The following is a 19,945-nucleotide window of genomic DNA, read 5'->3' on the forward strand; positions in this document are numbered from 1 at the left end:
CACTGTACTGTGAGAGGGGAGGGGAAAGTACTATCAGGAGGGGAGGGGGCGTTCCTCACCGCTCTCACAGTACAGCGCCATCTATGCGTATAGGTTTCCATTTGGGGGTCCCCAAGCAGACTCCACGAACGGAAACCAGAATACAGATGGGAATCGGGCCTAAGTATCACATTGTATAAAATAGTATGTATAATGGTACACATGTATGGAAGCAAACACAGATAGATAGATAGATAGATAGATAGATAGATAGATAGATAGACATTAATATGCTGTATATACTTACACATATACACATCTATTCACACACATACATTCATATACAACATATACACACACACACCTATCTACACACATACAAGACTCACACAGTATATAAAACACATAATGTACACAAATATACACATCTATACATATTATACCCAAGAATATATACTCACATTTGGGTGACTTGCTGGGTGCACAGGACATGGGGGAAGGCTCATGTACAGCGCTGTCTGTCAGTGGAGAAAGCAGCTAATCGCACAGGACGTCTCCCCTCACACTCCGATGCTGAGGGGAAGGGGCGGCACAGGAAGCTGCTCAGTGCAGGAAACTTTTACAAGCAACGATCCGCAGCCCCTGCATCTTCCAGTGATTTATCTGCTGCCGATCTAGTCCTGAGTATCACAGCACCAGAACTGGCCACATGCTTCAACGTGACCCGGACCCTTGCCTTCCTTGTATGGGACTGACTTCTTTACCAAGTGCATGCCCTGGTTGCAAGAGGAAATGGCTCAGCAGCCCAGTCCCATCCAAGGAAAGCAAGTGTTCGGATCACGCTGCAGCATGTGAGCCTCGGAAGGCGGTAGATACGGCTGTGACTGAAGAGACTGGTCAAGAGAGCCGCAGAGATCTAAACTAGCACGGAGAGGGCTGCCCAGCCACTCGGTTTGTTTTCGGGGCAGCCCTCTCCTGCGCTAGGTTAGAAAAGAAAAAAAAAAATCTAATTGCCCTGGCTGCCCCCCTCTCCAAAGTGCCGCCTGAGGCCACTGCCTCACCTCGCCTCATTAGAGGTGCGGCCCTGCTCCTGACTATCCACCAGATCCAGATGGGCTTATTTCATCTAGTTCACAAAATAATATAGGGATACGGAAGTTTGAGTGTTATGGACTGAAAGAGCAGCAACTACATGCACTAGCTTACTGTATACCACATAAGTGGGTTAGTCATCATTTTTTTATTTGACGTTGGGATTTTTAGATGCTTTTAATAAAGGGTATATTTTATAATTTTCTTCCAGTCTGTGAATTCTTGCAATTAGGGGAAGTTCAATACCATCTGTGAGTTTTTAAATATATATTATGTCCCTGATTCCCCTGACATAAATACTGCATCTCTAATGACTCCTTATATAAATGACCACCCCTTATGTTCATAATGCTTCCTAATATAAATGATGCCCCCTAATATAAATAACTTCCCCTTGTATTCATAATACCCCCAATAACCCTTATATAAATGAACCCCCCTTATGTTCATGACGCCCCCTCCCTTATAGTTATAATTCCCCCTCTTAACAACCCTTAACAAAAAAATAAGTTCTACTAACCTACCTGCAATCCAGATGAATAGAGCTGCCGCCTCCTCCCTGTCCACATGCAGGACGTCTTTTTCAGCACAGGCGGCGCGATGATATGATGGTGCCTGTGCTGAGAAGCAGACATCTGTCTGCGTTCTCATTGTCTTGTAAACTGCAGTCCTCATGAGGCTTGCGGTTTAAAAGACAGGCAAGTTGCAGGAAGCATTTTATCTAGATAGGTGTCTGCAGACACCAATCTAGTTTGAAGTAAAAGATGTATTACTGGTGGTGCCAGGGTGCACCTGGGGAAGCTCCCCCCTGACTATTAAAAGAAAAATGCAGTCAGCACCCGTCAGGCTAGTAGACCCCCTCAAGAACTTAGGGCCCCGTCACTTGCCTAGGTTTGGCGGGTGCTGACGCTGGCCCTGGTTATGAGCCATGGATTGGTGGTTTTCTGATTCTTAGAACACAGCTGGACATCCACTTCAAACAGTGCAGGAGACCCAACAATATTCTGATGCAAAGATAAGATAAGATAACCTTTTAATGATAGGCATACAAATGATATACAGTGTCTTGCAAAAGTATTGATACCCCTTGAACTTTTTAACATTTTGCCACCTTACAATCACAATAGTGCATATAACTAGAGATGAGCGAACAGTAAAATATTCGATGTTCATTATTCGTTACGAATAGCATCTCAATATTCGACTATTCAAACGAATATCGAACCCCATTATAGTCTATGGGAGTAAATGCTTCGTTTCAGGGGATCCCACCATTCGACTCAGGAAGGTCACCAAGTCCACTATCACACCTCAGAAAATTATGCCAACACCTCTAAAATGCAACTGGGACAGCAGGGGAAGCATGTCTGGGGGCATCTAACACACCAAAGTCCCTCTATTACCCCACTATCACAGCCTAACAACTACACACTTTACACATTCAAAAAAACCTCTATCAAAGTGGGACAATACCTGGAAACCTTCTTTACTCCCCAAGTGGATGGACACAAACCCCAATTTAAGCTAAAAAAAAAACATTAACAAGCACCCCTTTAAATCACGTTCCCCATGACAACCACAGATGGAACAGGCAATGGGAAATCCTTCAGTCCCCACCCTGAACTGTCATTGTGGATGTGTGTGAGTGTGATGTGGTAAGACCTTCCAAAATTCACTTTTAAGGCCCTTAACATGAGCCCTTACAAATTAAGTTACAGGCCCTTAAGCTGAGCTACCAGCAGAAATTGAGGCCCTTCAGGTGACTTCAGCCTTCTACCTGCAGAGTTTTAAGCCCTTTAACTTAGTTCAGCCTTGCACCAGCAGAGATTTGTTGGCCCTTTGGGTGAGTTGAGCCTTTAAAAAGCAGTGTTTTTTGGCTCTTGGCATGAGTAGAGCCTTAAAAAAACAGTGTTTTTGGCCCTTGGAGTGAGTGGAGCCTTTAAACTACATTGCTTTTGGCCCTTGGCATGAGTAGAGCCTTTAGAAAGCAGTGTTTTTGGACCTTGGAGTGAGTAGAGCCTTTCACCAGCAGTGTTTTTGGCCCTTGGAGTGAGTAGAGCCTTTAAAATACAGTGTTTTTGGCCCTTGGCGTGAGAAAAGCCTCGCACCAGCAGTGTTTTTGGCCCTTGGAGTGAGTAGAGCCTTTAAAATACAGTGCTTTTGGCCCTTGGAGTGAGTACAGCCTTTAACCCCTTCCCGACATGCGCCGTAATAGTACGGCACATGTCGGGTCTGTAACTATGGCGACCGCCCGGGAGCCGGGCGGCCGCCATAGCCGCCGGGTGTCTACTGCTTTAAGCAGTAGACAACCGGCTCTTTTTGTAACTCAAGTTTTTATTGAAAAATTTTCTTTTTTATACAATAAGAAAAGACAATGACAAGTTACAAGGCGAACACCCGCCCTGCGAACAGAAAAGCACACAGTGCAACACAAGAAAAAATAAAAACAAAGAAAGCAACATAGAAAAAAAAAAAAAAAAAAGGGGGCGCTATTAGGAAGGCCCGAAAGATCAGGAGTAAAGGAGCTGAAAAGCCATAAAAAAAAACAAGGGAAGAGAAAAAAAAGGGGGGGGGGAGGAGGGAGGGGTTAGTGGGACAGGTGGGTGGGGGAGAGGACTAAATATGGAGGGTGAGAGGGTAGGTAGGGGTGAGTGTGAGCAGTCAGGAAACCAGTGAGAGCGCCTCCGTCGCCAGGTCATCCATACTACAGCCAGTTAGGAAGGGCTCGGGAGCAACCACTGGTCAAATACTTGAGATGAACAACAAGAGTATCAATCAGAGGAGGGGTCAGAGCCCAGAAGCGTCCAGTACTCTACAGACTGTTGAAACCTAAACCAGTAGAACCAGGTTTTGATGTACGCCTCAGTCGTACCATGCAGGAAAGACGTGAGATTTTCCATGTGCATTATCTCGTTGACCTTCGAAATCCAGAGGGAGAGAGGAGGAGGATCCACTCGTTTCCAAAAAAGGGGGATACAAGCCCGGGCAGCGAGGATCAGGAATCTAAGCAGGGAACGCTTAAAGACCTTTACAGAAGACTCACAATGATTAAGGAGGAACAGGGCAGGGCCCAGATGGTGAGAAGTGTCAGTAAGCTGGAGGGTTATCCGCTTGACCCCCTCCCAGAAGGACGAAAGGGCAGGACAGGACCAAAAAACATGTAGCAACGTGCCTTCCTCGTCGCCACAGCGCCAACATAGTGGGGAGACCTGAGGAAACATAGCATGGAGTCTCGTAGGAACCCTATACCATCGGGACAAGATTTTGTAGCTGGCCTCCTGGTGGCGAGAGCTGATGGAGGCGGTATGAGAAAGGCGAAAAATACGCCTACGCTGTTCCTGAGAGAGGGAAAGGGATAAGTCAGATTCCCATTTCAGCAAGAACGGCGGAACAAAGTCCTCCGGAGGTTCAACCAGGATCTGGTAAGTGAGCGAGAGGGAGTGGCGGAGGGGGCCAGCGCCAACACAAATCTTCTCCAAGGGGGTAGGTTCGACACGGAACTCTGCAGGAGCAGGGAGAGAATGTAAAAAGTGACGAAGTTGCATCCCCCGCCAAGCATCCAAAGGGGGCAGCTCAGGAGGGGCCTGGGAGTTCAGAAGTGTATTCCATCCCCCTGCGTCCTGGAAGTGACAGGCACGGAAAATCCCATGACGGCGCCAATTACGGAAAACTCGGTCAAACATTCCAGGTGGAAAGGCAGGATTGCCCAGCACTGGAAAAAGAGCGGAATCCTTAGGGAGGAGAGTGGAGCGAACAAGGCCCCTGGAGCAAATCCGAAGCGTGGGACCAAGGGTAGGGTGAGAAAAGAGAGATGACAATGAGGAGGAGTCCAACCATGGGGCAACCTGCAAAGGGATCGGAGAGAATGCCTGTTCGATGTAGACCCAAGGTTTAGAAACAGCATGCCTACACCAGTCCACGACACGAGTCAGGTGGGTAGCCAAGTAATAGGACTTCAGGTCCGGAAGCGATAAACCACCACAACTCTTGGGACGAAAGAGAAAAGCCTTGCTCACTCGGGCGGGTCTGCCCGACCAGATGAACTTCAGTTGGATGGAAGTGAGGGATCTAAGAAAAGACAGAGGGATGTGAATGGGAAGCGTCTGCATCAAGTAGAGAAGACGAGGGAGAATGTTCATTTTAAAAATCGCGCATCTCCCGAACCAGGTAAAGGCTCCAGTGGACCACCGAGTACAATCAGCCCTGATAGACGCCAGAAGTGGGGGGAAGTTGCAACGAAAGAGATCTTTCGGGTCCGGAGTAAGATAAACCCCCAAATATTTGAGAGAAGTGGGGGCCCAATGAAAAGGGAAAGATTGACTCAATGAGGTGGCCGCCGAGGAGGAAAGGGTCACATTAAGGGCTTCCGACTTCGAAAAGTTGATTTTAAAGTTTGAAAGGGTCGAGTAAACCTGAAAAGCGAGCATCAGAGCCGGAAGAGAGACATGCGGGGAGGAGAGAAAAAATAGCAAGTCATCTGCATACGCCGCCACTTTATATAAACGGGAAGAATGAGCAGCACCTGAGATGTTCGGATCGGCTCGAACCTGGCGGAGGAAGGGTTCAAGAGTCAAGACGAAAATGAGAGGCGAAAGGGGGCATCCTTGCCTAGTGCCATTTCGGATAGGGAAGGACTGGGACAATAAACCGTTCACCCTGACCATCGCTGTGGGGAGAGAGTATAGAGCCATGATCCAACTCATCATGCGGTGTCCAAGACCAATATGTAACAGGGTCTCTTCCATGAACCGCCAGTTGACCCTGTCGAAGGCTTTCTCAGCGTCAGTTGAAAGAAGCACGAGAGGAGAGCCCGACTGTTTAGCCCCATACATGAGGTTGATAGCTTTGGTAGTATTATCTCGAGCCTCACGGCCAGGTAAAAATCCAGCTTGATCCGGGTGAACAATATTTCCTAGCAAGGGCGATAAACGGGTCGCCAGGATCTTGGCTAAAATTTTTAGGTCAACATTGATTAGCGAAATGGGGCGGTAGTTAGAGCACAGAAGAGGGTCTTTTCCCGGTTTGGGGATAACCGCTATGTGAGCACGCAGGGAGTCGTGACAAAGGGCTGAGCCATCGGTGAGAGAATTGAAAACTTTCAACAGTCTGGGGCGGAGTTCAGGGCCAAGTTTCTTATAGTATACCAAAGTAAGGCCGTCTGCACCTGGGGCCTTACCCGTTGCCATACTGGAGATAGCTAAAGAAATTTCCTCTTCAACAATAGGAGATTCCAAGGCCGTCAAGTCCTCTAGAGACAACGACGGGAGACCAGAGGAGGAGAGATAAGAACGAATGCGATCTCGGAACTCCGTTTCAGGGAGAGGAGAAGGGCCAGAGTCTACAGAATACAAAGAGGCATAGTAGTCCCGAAAGGCAGCCGCAATATCAAGGGGCATGTGTGATCGAGTACCCTGGGCGGAACCGATGCATGGAACGTAGGTGGAGGACTGCTGAACCCGAAGGGCCCTAGCTAGGGAATGCCCGCTCTTATTTCCAAACTCATAAAAATGACGTCTGCATTTAGCTAGAGTACCCTTCACCCTATCAGTGACGAGCGTATGCAATTCCTCTCGGGCACTGGCAAGCTGGGAATAAATATCAGGAGTGATTTGGCGTTTATGAAGGAGTTCCAACGAGCGGATCCGCTGCAGCAGAGATTCAATACAAGCCCGGCGTTCCTTGTTTAAGCGGGAACCATGTTGCAACAGGATACCCCGGATAAAACATTTGTGAGCCTCCCACACCATAGGAGGAGCAATCCCCGACAATTCCTCCCTCTCAAAGTATTCCCCCAAACGGGTCTTAACGTCATCCAGGATGGTTACGTCATCAAGAAGTGATGCGTTAAGTTTCCACTGACGCTGGAAGGGAATAGGAGAGGACAAGGAAACAGACAAAGTAACCAAAGCATGGTCGGAGAAAAGTAATGTTGTCGACTTCCGCAGCCAACAAAGAATGGAGATGTTGGTGACGGATAAAGAGGTAATCAATACGAGAGTATCGGCGATGGACCGGAGAGTAATAGGAGTAATCCCTATCTAATGGGTGGAGTAGAGATGAGCGAACAGTGTTCTATCGAACACATGTTCGATCGGATATCAGGGTGTTCGCCATGTTCGAATCGAATCGAACACCACGTGGTAAAGTGCGCCAAAATTCGATTCCCCTCCCACCTTCCCTGGCGCCTTTTTTGCACCAATAACAGCGCAGGGGAGGTGGGACAGGAACTACGACACTGGGGGCATTGAAAAAAATTGGAAAAAGTCATTGGCTGCCGAAATCAGGTGACCTCCATTTTAGACGAATAGTGGATTTCAAATCCGGGTCATATGAGAATGTGAACTTTGTGACTATGAGACAGGGATAGCTGTACAGGCAGGGATAGCTAGGGATAACCTTTATTTAGGGGGGAATGTTATTAAAAATAACTTTTTGGGGCTCTATCGGGTGTGTAATTGTGATTTTTGTGAGATAAACTTTTTCCCATAGGGATGCATTGGCCAGCGCTGATTGGCCGAATTCCGTACTCTGGCCAATCAGTGCTGGCCAATGCATTCTATTAGCTTGATGAAGCAGAGTGTGCACAAGGGTTCAAGCGCACCCTCGGCTCTGATGTAGCAGAGCCGAGGCTGCACAAGGGTTCAAGCGCACCCTCGGCTCTGATGTAGGAGAGCCGAGGGTGCACTTGAACCCTTGTGCACCCTCAGCTCTGCTACATCAGAGCCGAGGGTGCGCTTGAACCCTTGTGCACACTCTGCTTCATCAAGCTAATAGAATGCATTGGCCAGCACTGATTGGCCAGAGTACGGAATTCGGCCAATCAGCGCTGGCCAATGCATTCTATTAGCCCGATGAAGTAGAGCTGAATGTGTGTGCTAAGCACACACATTCAGCACTGCTTCATCACGCCAATACAATGCATTAGCCAGTGCTGATTGGCCAGAGTACGGAATTCGGCCAATCAGCGCTGGCTCTGCTGGAGGAGGCGGAGTCTAAGATCGCTCCACACCAGTCTCCATTCAGGTCCGACCTTAGACTCCGCCTCCTCCAGCAGAGCCAGCGCTGATTGGTCGAGTTCCGTACTCTGGCCAATCAGCGCTGGCCAATGCATTCTATTAGCCCGATGAAGTAGAGCTGAATGTGTGTGCTTAGCACACACATTCAGCTCTACTTCATCGGGCTAATAGAATGCATTGGCCAGCGCTGATTGGCCGAATTCCGTACTCTGGCCAATCAGCACTGGCTAATGCATTGTATTGGCTTGATGAAGCAGTGCTGAATGTGTGTGCTTAGCACACACATTCAGCTCTACTTCATCGGGCTAATAGAATGCATTGGCCAATCAGCGCTGGCCAATGCATTCTATTAGCGTGAACTGAGTTTGCACAGGGGTTCTAGTGCACCCTCGGCTCTGCTACATCAGATTGCTACATCTGATGTAGCAGTGCCGAGTGTGCATCAGATGTGTAGTTGAGCAAAACTGACTCAGCACTGCTAAGTCTGCATTCGCATAGGAATGCATTGGCCAGCCTTCGGCCAATCAGCGCTGGCTCTGCCGGAGGAGGCGGAGTCTAAGGTCGGACCTGAATGGAGACTGGTGTGGAGCTATCTTAGACTCCGCCTCCTCCAGCAGAGCCAGCGCTGATTGGTCGAGTTCCGTACTCTGGCCAATCAGCACTGGCCAATGCATTTCTATGGGGAAAAGTTAGCTTGCGAAAATCGCAAACTGACAGGGATTTCCATGAAATAAAGTGACTTTTATGCCCCCAGACATGCTTCCCCTGCTGTCCCAGTGTCATTCCAGGGTGTTGGTATCATTTCCTGGGGTGTCATAGTGGACTTGGTGACCCTCCAGACACGAATTTGGGTTTCCCCCTTAACGAGTTTATGTTCCCCATAGACTATAATGGGGTTCGAAACCCATTCGAACACTCGAACAGTGAGCGGCTGTTCGAATCGAATTTCGAACCTCGAACATTTTAGTGTTCGCTCATCTCTAGGGTGGAGTAACCTCCAGGAGTCCACAAGCTGGTGGGAATGAAGGTCCCTCTTAACCCTCCTGATGAGCGAGTAAGGGTGAGAAGAGATGCCAGCAGAAGAGTCCAATGAAGGGTCTAGGACCAGATTAAGATCCCCCCCCCCCCCCGCCACCAGGAAGCCCTCCACAAAGCCGTCCAACAGCCCCAAATAAGAACTAAGGGCACGACCCTGTCCCGAGTTAGGTAAATACAAAGAAACAAAAGTAAAAAGTTGAGAGGAGATACGACCCTTGACCATAACAAGTCTCCCCTCAGAATCAGTGCGAGTCTCCAAATGTTCCCAAGGCAGGGAGCGAGAAATCAAGATACTAGTCCCTCTGGATTTTGGGTCAGGAGAAGAGCTATGATATGCATGAGGAAACCAAGCATTAGTCAACTTGTATGGCTTGGTAGAGCAATGGTGAGTTTCCTGCAAGAACACAACATGAAGGCGCTTACCTTTAAGCAGATTGAAGAGTACGGAGCGCTTCTCTGGACTATGAAGGCCTCTCACATTGAGGGAGCCCACGGCGATGGAGGAAAGGCGATCAAGCGGAGGCATGGAAGGAGACGGGCCTTCCCAGCTCACACCCTAGGAACAGAGGAAAAAAAAAAAAGGGGGGGAGGGAGGGTAGAGGGCAAAGAATTGAAGAGGGTAAAGGAGGAGGGAAAGAAAAAAGAGAGGAAAGTAACAAGGTAGAGGAAGGAGAGCAGTAAAGAAAGAGGGGGGGGGGGGAGAAAGGAAAGGGAAAAAAGAACCAAGAGTAGAACAAATCTAACTACCCCTAGACAAATGGGCCAGGGGCACAACAACAGACAGGAAAGAGTGAGGGAGTAAGAAAAGATGGGGGGAGAAGTGGGCCCGCAAGCACCACGAGTGTACCTGGTAAGGAAGACCCTATGCCCCCACCCCCAACAAAATGTATAGGGATAGGAAGCACAGGGCTACAAAGTGACTCTAAGGTCCAAATAACAACATTGTATAAAAACACAGCAATATCAACAACAAGGGCCATCTATAAAGCCCAGCAGGAACAGGATCAAGAGGAACAGAGTAGTCACAGAACAAAATAAAATAAACATAGTGAAAATGTCCACCAACCGCGAAACAAGTCCAAGACCACTCAACATAAAAGGATATTAACACTGTCCTGTGGGCAGATCAAAGACCGGCGGCATGAGGGATCATGCTTCAATGGGAAGCTGAGCTGAGAGATCTGGTTGACGGAGCGGAGACCCAGGCGGATCCGGTATTGGAAGACGTTGTGGGGATGAGTTTCGCCGAGGTCTCTCTCTGGAAGCAGCCGAAGAAGAACGCCTGGAACCGCGGCCGCGCCTGGATATTGTAGGGCGGGAGGAATCTAGAGCAAGCCAGTTCGGGACTGAGACAGGGCGCACATCCAGGGAGGCAAACAAATCAGGCAAGTCCGCCGGGGAACAGACAACAATCGAAGACGAGCCAGCACGAACAATCAAATGGAAGGGATGACCCCACCTGTAGGAACCTCCACAGTCCTTAATCAGAGTCAACACCGGCTGAAGGGCACGGCGCATAGCCAATGTGCGCGATGAGACGTCAGGATAGAGCTTGACAGAGGCATTCTCAAAAGGCACCGATCCCATATCCCAGGCACACCTCAGGATATGTTCCTTGTCCGTGAAGTAATGTAGTCTACACAGAACATCTCTAGGGTTAGCAGGGTCAAGCGGGCCAGAACGTTGGACTCTATGCACACGGTCCATCATGAAGGTAGCATCCATCGGGCGTTGAGTCGCCATATTGAAAATGGTATTAATACAGCTGATCAGATCATCCTGAGGGCCTTTTTCTGGCACTCCTCGTAATCGAATATTATTTCTGCGACCCCGGTTCTCCTGGTCATCCAGGAGCAAAGCAATTTGTTGAAGGCGGGCCTCAGAGTGGGTTTGATTGCTCTCCACCGCGGACAGGTGTTGTTCCAAAGAGGACAGTGTTTGATCAGTAGCGTCAGCCCTAGTAGTAAGTTGAGACACATCAGACTGGATCGCACTGAGGGCCTGTGCTTGGGATTGTTCCATTCGGGAAACTACAGCATCCAGATCTTGTTTAGTGGGCAAAGCTTGAATAAGGTCCCGAAGTAGCTGAAAGTCCGCAGAGGCAATATGGGCTGCCGAGCAGGGAAGGGAGGCTGAATCCAAGGATTGCATGTCATGTCCAGGGGGGGTGGCAGACATTGAAGGAGGTGGCTGCGATTGGCGAAGCGGAGGAGATGGAGGAGCCATGTCATCAGTGCCAGACCCAGTAGCCGAGGTTCCAGATCGGGACAGGAAGGTAGAGATTGATGGTGAGTGAGTAAGAGAGCGGCCTGGCATGCGGGAAGGAGCAGTAGAGGTGTTAGGACGTCTTCTGGACATATCACAGTGGGAAGCGACCAGAGAAGGCAATGAAGGTACACTCGCAGTATCACCAGGCCTTACATGAGGCGGTCACACAGTTCCATAATCAAACCCGGTACCCATGAGGTGCAAAAGGAGCAATGGGAGAAGTGCTAGTTCCGTGGGGATACACTGCAGAGCATATAACACACAGCAAGTGGAGGAAGGTGAGGAGCCCCCCCTGATGGTGGAGTAGGGGCTCAGCACTCCCTTCACACCACTGCAGCCCACGACAACAAAAAATTCCCTGCTAGAAAGGTCTCTGAAGAGGGTAAGAAAGTCCAAAAAACAGCAGGGAGTACTCACAGAGTTAGCAGATTGTCCCAGCAGAAAGTGTCAGGATGGGAGCCAGACAAGACAACCGGCTCTAATGCCTCCGATCGGTCCCCGGACCAATCGGAGGCATTAACCCCTCCGGCACCGCGGGCAAAGGCGCCGGAGGCGCCATTTTCCCGGCGGCGCATGGGCGCCGCCATTTTGGCCGGGATCGCCGGCTCCTGGAGCATGCTCCAGGGCTGACGTCCCATTGCCATGACAGCCGGGAGCCTTATACAGGCTCCCAGGCTTGTCTGCAAAGCCTCTCTTTTGCAGGCTGGTCTATGCAGCCTGCAAAAGAAAGGATGCTTTTTTGCAATGCATTGCAATGCATTAGCATTGTAATGCATTACATTAGTGATCAGACCCCCTGGGGTTCAACACCCCTAGGGGGTCTAATAAATGCAAAAAATAAATAAAAAAAAAGTTAAAAAAAACCATAAAAAAATATAAAAAGAATTAAAAGTTCAAATCACCCCCCTTTCCCTAGAACACATATAAAAGTAGTTAAAAACTGTGAAACATATACATGTTAGGTATCCCCGCGTCCGAAATCGCCCGCTCTACAAATCTATAAAAATATTTTTCCTGTTCGGTAAACGCCGTAGCGGGAAAAATAGTCGAAAGTGCCAAACCACCGTTTTTTCACTGTTTTGATTCTGATAAAAATTTGAATAAAAAGTTATCAAAGCAATAACATTTCCCGAAAATGGTAGAACTAAAAAGTACACCCGACCCCGCAAAAAAATACGCCCTATGCATCCCCGTACACTTACGTTTAAAAAAGTTACGGCCGTCGGAATATGGCGACTTTTAGAATTTTTTTTAGGGGTCAAAATGTAAATAAAACCATATAAATTTGGTATCCCTGGAACCGTACCAAAACACAGAATATAGGGGACATGTCATTTTGGCTGCACAGTGAACGCCGTAAAACCAAAGCCCGTAAGAAAGTCACAGAAATGCATTTTTTCTTCAAATCCACCCCATTCTGAATTTTTTCCCTGCTTCCCAGTACATTATATAGAATAATTAATGGTAGCATCATGAAGAAAAATTTGTCCCGCAAAAATTAAGACCTCATATGGCTCTTGGAGCGGAGAAATAAAAAAGTTATGGGGTTTAGAAGGAGGGGAGTCAAAAACGAAAAACGAAAATCAAAAAATGACATCGGCGGGAAGGGGTTAAAAAGCAGTGTTTTATGCTATTTTGGTGACTAGAGCCATGCAGCAGCAGTGTTTTATTTTTTGGCCCTTTTGGTGACTAAAGCCATGCAGCAGCAGTGTTTTATTTTTTGGCCCTTGGGTTGACTAGAACCATGCTGCAGCAGTGTTTCAATTTTTGGCCCTTGGGGTGACTAGAGCCATGCAGCAGCAGTGTTTCATTTTTTGGCTCTTGGGGTGACTAGAGCCATGAAGCAGCAGTGTTTTATTTTTTGGCCCTTGGGGTGACTAGAGCCATGCAGCAGCAGTGTTTCATTTTTTGGCCCTTGCGGTGACCCCTAAAAAATGAGATTTCAGGCCCTTGGGGGTGAGAGCTAAAACTTTAATTTTTAGGCCCTTGGGGTGAGTCCTAAAACATTAATTTTCAGGCCCTTGGGGGAACCCTAATAAATTAGATTTCAACCCCTTAGGGGTGAGCCCTAAAAAAATTGAGTTGCAACCCCTTGGGAGGGGGGGGGGAGGTGATGGGGATTTTTTTTTTTTTTTTACATAACATAAATAAATAAATAAATAAATAAATTCACACGCAGAATTAGGGGCTGGGGTTGTAGGAGGAGAAGGAGGAGGATGAGAAGGATGAGGAAGAGTAAATTGTGTGCTGACTGAATCTCTCAAGTACCTGGGCTATGGAGTGGATACCCAGCTGGTTATCCACGTCCTCACCCATGTCCCCTGCTGCTGCTGGCAGCCCCTCTCCAGTACCTGGACTGTGGACTAGACACCCAGCTGGGTATGCACGTCCACATCCTCTGCTGCTACTGACGAGAGGCAATGCTGGCAGCCCCTCTCCAGTACCTGGACTGTGGACTACACACCCAGCTGGGTATACACGTCCTCGCCCACGACCCCTGCTGCTACTGACGAGAGGCAATGCTGGCAGCCCCTCTCCAGTACCTGGACTGTGGACTACACACCCAGCTGGGTATGCACATCCACGTCCTCGCCCACGTCCCCTGCTGCTACTGACGAGAGACACTGCTGGCAGCCCATCTCCAGTAGCTGGACTGTGGGATGGATATACAGCTGGGTATGCACGTCCTCGCCCACGTACCCTGCTGCTACTGACGAGAGGCAATGCTGGCAGCCCCTCTCCAGTACCTGGACTGTGGACTACACACCTAGCTGGGTATGCACGTCCACGTCCTCGCCCACGTCCCCTGCTGCTACGCTGCATGATTTGCAGATAGATTTTATATTGAGCTCTGAAAAGAGCTGTTATTTCCAATTCCTGCCTAACCAAAGCACTGTATCGCCCTTAGACCAAGCTCTCCCTATCACTCCAAAACGAGAATGAGACGAAGATGGCCGACACTATTCTAATGAATTGGGAGGTCACATGTTTTCGGTAGCCAATGGGTTTTTTAAATTTTTTTCACTGCCTCCGTTGTCGTAGTTCCTGTCCCACCTGCCCTGCGCAGTTATTGGTGCAAAAAACGTGCCAGGAAGGTGGGAGGGGACACAAATTTTTACTGCGTATGCGGCCTTGTATTCGATTGTGAACGAATACATCGAACGCCATGATATTCGATCGAATACCTATTCGATCGAACAGCGTTCGCTCATCTCAACATATAACCTTTAGTTTAAGGCTACATGGGACTTTCCGCAGCAGTCCTGTGGGAAAAACTGTGACGGCAACGCGGGCAAATCGCAGAATTTCCATCCCGTGGAGCCCCGGCCTTAAAGACAAAATAAAATAATCATTGTTAACCACTGGTTAAACACATGATACATTTGGTTGATCACATGACTTTCCCATCCATTCACTGATCCTGTATGTAGTGCAGGGCTTTATTAATTTAAGCTGGAAAACATGTTTTGTTTTGTTTTTAATTAAAAAATTGCCAACAGACAGCTGTATACTCTTGAGCCTGCAACGTTTTTTTGCATTGTTTGTGTGCCGTAAAAGGGTTCCCCCATCTCAGTCTTTCAGCCAGGCTGTAAGCAGTGTCTGCTAGCTAAGGCTATGGTTAATAGGATAAGAGGGTAATGATCCATATTCTGATACATTGATCCACTCTGTGTAGGCCAAGGGCTGGTCATTCATTTATACCCTGGTCCTTTCACAATGCTCACATGTACGTTTATCAGATTTGAACCACCGTTGTTTAGGTAATTGGTCAAAAGTATCAGGAAGCCGCTATATCTAAACATTTACTTTGAACATGGGCAGGGTTGGGAGAGTTTGTTTATCCCTTCCTTTTGTTTGTTTAACACCCACGATTGTGAACATTAGGTATAATTGAGCAATGTGATATTTAGTGCTGATGCATATTTAACCAATATACAGTCACCGTGGTTAGGGTCCAGATGGGCTTATTTCATCTTGTTCACAAAATAATATAGGGATCCGAAAGATTGAGTGTTATGGACTGAAAGAGCAGCAACTACATGCACTAGCTTACTGTATATCACATAAGTGGGTTGGTCATCATTTTTTTTATTTGACGTTAGGATTTTTAGATGCTTTAATAAAGGTTATCCTATCCTACTAATCCTACTAATATTAAAGTTTGTGGGTTTGTGTGTTTGGATGTTTGTTCCTCAATCACGCAAAAACGGCTGCAGGGATTCGGCTGACATTTGGCACATACATACCTTCGAACCTGGAATGAAACAAAGGCTACATATTATGCTGGTAAATGCTTGCACTTTGCGACCGCTAATCCTGTATTCGCCGTACCGCAAGGCTAACGGAGCCGAGATGACTTCATCCACTGTTCTTGAGCCGCTTTCCAATAGGACTGTGGAATTCTGTGGGCAACGCTATGGACGTTGCACACGCTGGAGAACATGGCGCCTACTGCAAGCTTCAGAGCATCCGGAGCATGCGGCCGTGGTGTGGGGACGCGAGAAGTTCCTCGGCTGTGCTGGCTGTGTACACACACCGGGGGACTGAAGTGTTCCACCTCTGCCAGGGTGGGGGTCACCTGCGCCGCTGTCGGCAACGTCCGTTCCGCCTGCTGTGTCACAGCGGCTGCTGGCAGATGCGGCCTACGGAGTTTGCACAACACTCCGGGATGGAGCGACCATACAGCCTCTGTCTGCCAGCTCACACAGTGTCGTAGACACAGACTTTGTCAGTATGCCGGGTGTTCCAGCTCTGCAACCTATGCCGTGGGTGGTGTGTTTAGGGTGGGGGAAGGGGCCACAAGGCAGGGGACTTTGGGGGGGAGCGCGGATAGTATACTTGGTGATACTAAACTAGTAGTCCTGTCTAATGTGAATGTGGTCACACCAGTGTTGTGCGAGGTGATAAACCCCAGTATTATGTGATCTCCATAATAGGATGCACAATCTACATTTAAAAAAAAGAAAAAGAAAGATGGATAGTATGTGCGGCGCGCTATACACGTTGCGGCAAATTTAACCCCACCCACTTCTAAATTGTTTCCCCCATTCCCATCCATTTTTCTTTGTGCTCCCACACAGTATAATGCTCCTACAGTCACCCTAACATTATATGCGTCCACACTGTAATGTTCCCTCCAATTGTCCCACAGTATGAAGTTCCTCTCTTGGTGCCCCAGTTTAAACTGGGGGAAACTAGAGCAGGACATTAAACTGGGGCATCTTTAGGGGAACATTAAACCGTGTGACCCCAGCGACCCCCATTATTTAATGTTTCCCGCCAGCTGCCCCCAGTTTAATGTCACCATTCATCTGCCCTCAGTTTAATGTCTCTCCTCCATCTTCCCCACAATTTAACATAATAACATAACATAATAAAGACACTGATACTCACCTCTCCTTACTCCCCTGCTGCTCTGTAGAGGTCTCTTCTCCTGAACTGCTGCAGGTGCGATGTGAGTGACGTCATCATGCGCCTACAGCTCCCACAACTCAGACACACAGGGATGTGATTCACACACAATGGTGAAGTAGTAGCTATCTGTGGATGGCTCCTGCTTCACCATTGTATTTAACCCATCTCGTCCGGAGAGGACACAGATGAGCTGAAAGCGAGACATAGCTCCTGCCGATCAGGACAGCGGGACAGGACCCGAAATCCAGGACGGTTGGAATGATGCAGCAGGGAAGACTACCCAAAAGTGTATTGCTTTACTTATGTGACTATGACCCTAGCTGGCAGAAGAATGTAACATGGCCACACCTGGCAATAAAAGGCACTGCAGCAGGGTGTCAGCTGTATACTAACATTGACACCAGTACTCTGATTATAATTATTTTTCATTACAGCAAAGTCAAACCTGGGAAATTTAAAGGAAGTTCTTCTCCCTTCTGTCAAATCTACTCCTGGCTTTGGTTCAAAAAGTCACAGCAAAATCTGCAAAAAACCACAGCATGCGCACCAGTGCCCGCTATGAGTCCCAGAGGTCTTAATGATATGTACTTGTTGCCACACTTCACTGAAGGATATCTATGCGGCACAGTAAATTAATTTAGTTCAGAGACTGAATTATCAGAATAAAAGAAATGGTGTAAGAGGTGTTAATCAGTATACCAACATTAAAAAGCTTTAGTAGACAGTAAATACATATATAGGGTAGGATTACATGAGTGAAAAAATATTTATTGACGTTAAGGATCTCACTCAAGAGTACTACATGTATTAAATAGGCATTAACCCCTTAGAGACACAGCCCAAAAGTGACTTAAGGACCAGGCCTCTTTTTTCAAAACTGACATGTGTCACTTTAAATGGCAATAGCTTTGAGACGCTTTAACTTACACAAGTGATTCTGAGATTGTTTTTTTGTGACATATTGTACTTCATGTCAGTAGAAAATTTTTGTCGATATTTTTTGCCTTTGATTATGAAAAAATAGGAAATTTGATGAAAATTTGGAAAAAAAGTGCAGTTTTCAAACTTTGAAATTGCAAGCCTTTCAAATAGAAAGCCATACTACCCAAATTTTTTGATAAATATAATTAACCATGTCTCTGATTTATGTAGAAGTCAAATTTTAATCACCCTTTCATTTTTTTCAGATATTATAAGGCTTACAAGTCAAGCAGTGATTTTCCAAATTTTCAAGAAAATTTCCAAAACACATTTTTCAAGGGACCAGTTCAGTTTTGAAGGGAACTTGAGAGGCCTCTCTTGTAAAAACCCCCATAAGTCACCCCATTCTCAAAACTGCACTCCTGAAAGAATCCAAAACAGCAGTTAGAAAGTTTCTTAACCCTTTCAGCATTTCACAGCAATTAAAACAAAATGGAGGTCAAATTTACATTTTTCAATTTCTATCACTAATATATTCATTTAGCCCTAGAATTTACACATTTACTAAGGGTTAAAGGAGAAATTGCACCCCACATTTTGTTACGCAATTTCTCCCGAACACGGCAATACCCCATATGTGCTGGTACCCTAATGTACGGGCACACGGTCGCTCTCAGAACGGATGGAGCGCTAATTGGATTTTGTAGGCCAGATTTTGCTAAAATAAATTGCAGGCACCATGTTCCTTTTGCAGAGCCCCCAAGGTGCCAAAACAGTGGAAACCCCCAAAATGTGACCCCATTTTGGAAACTAGACCCCTCAAGGAATTTATCAAGGGGTATAGTGAGCACTTTGACCCTACAGGAGTGTAACAGAATTGGCCCAACAAAAGGAAAAGTGACATTTTTTGCTATAAAATGTAGCTTTAACCCCAAATTATGCATTTCCACAAGGGGTTAAAGGAGAAAATGCACCCCACAAGTTGTCAAGCATTTTCTCCCAAAAACAGGAATGCCCCACATGTGGATGTAAAGTGATCTATGGGCACGCTGTAAGGTCCAGAGCGGAAGGAGCGCTATTGGGATTTTGGAGGGCAAATTTAGCTTGAGTTTGTACAAGGCACCATGTTGCATTTGGAGAGCCCCTGAAGTGCCAGAACAGTAGAAACCCCCCCAAAATGACCCCATTTTGGAAACTAGACCCCTCAAGGAATTTATCAAGGGGTATAGTGAGCACTTGAACCCTACAGGTGCTTCACAGATTTTTTTACCATTGAGAAGTGAAAATGAAAAATTACTTTTTTTATAATAAAATGTCACTGTAGCCCCAAATTTTTCATCTTCACGAGGGGTTAAAGGAGAAATTGCACCCCACATTTTGTTACGCAATTTCTCCCGAACACGGCAATACCCCATATGTGCTGGTACCCTAATGTACGGGCACACGGTCGCTCTCAGAACGGATGGAGCGCTAATTGGATTTTGTAGGCCAGATTTTGCTAAAATAGATTGCAGGCACCATGTTCCTTTTGCAGAGCCCCCAAGGTGCCAAAACAGTGGAAACCCCCAAAATGTGACCCCATTTTGGAAACTAGACCCCTCAAGGAATTTATCAAGGGGTATAGTGAGCACTTTGACCCTACAGGAGTGTAACAGAATTGGCCCAACAAAAGGAAAAGTGACATTTTTTGCTATAAAATGTAGCTTTAACCCCAAATTATGCATTTCCACAAGGGGTTAAAAGAGAAAATGCACCCCACAAGTTGTCAAGCATTTTCTCCCAAAAACAGGAATGCCCCACATGTGGATGTAAAGTGATCTATGGGCACGCTGTAAGGTCCAGAGCGGAAGGAGCGCTATTGGGATTTTGGAGGGCAAATTTAGCTTGAGTTTGTACAAGGCACCATGTTGCATTTGGAGAGCCCCTGAAGTGCCAGAACAGTAGAAACCCCCCCAAAATGACCCCATTTTGGAAACTAGACCCCTCAAGGAATTTATCAAGGGGTATAGTGAGCACTTGAACCCTACAGGTGCTTCACAGATTTTTTTACCATTGAGAAGTGAAAATGAAAAATCACTTTTTTTATAATAAAATGTCACTGTAGCCCCAAATTTTTCATCTTCACGAGGGGTTAAAGGAGAAATTGCACCCCACATTTTGTTACGCAATTTCTCCCGAACACGGCAATACCCCATATGTGCTGGTACCCTAATGTA

This window comes from Leptodactylus fuscus, chromosome 6 (genome assembly GCF_031893055.1).
Source record: "Leptodactylus fuscus isolate aLepFus1 chromosome 6, aLepFus1.hap2, whole genome shotgun sequence".
In the NCBI taxonomy this organism is placed as follows: domain Eukaryota; kingdom Metazoa; phylum Chordata; class Amphibia; order Anura; family Leptodactylidae; genus Leptodactylus; species Leptodactylus fuscus.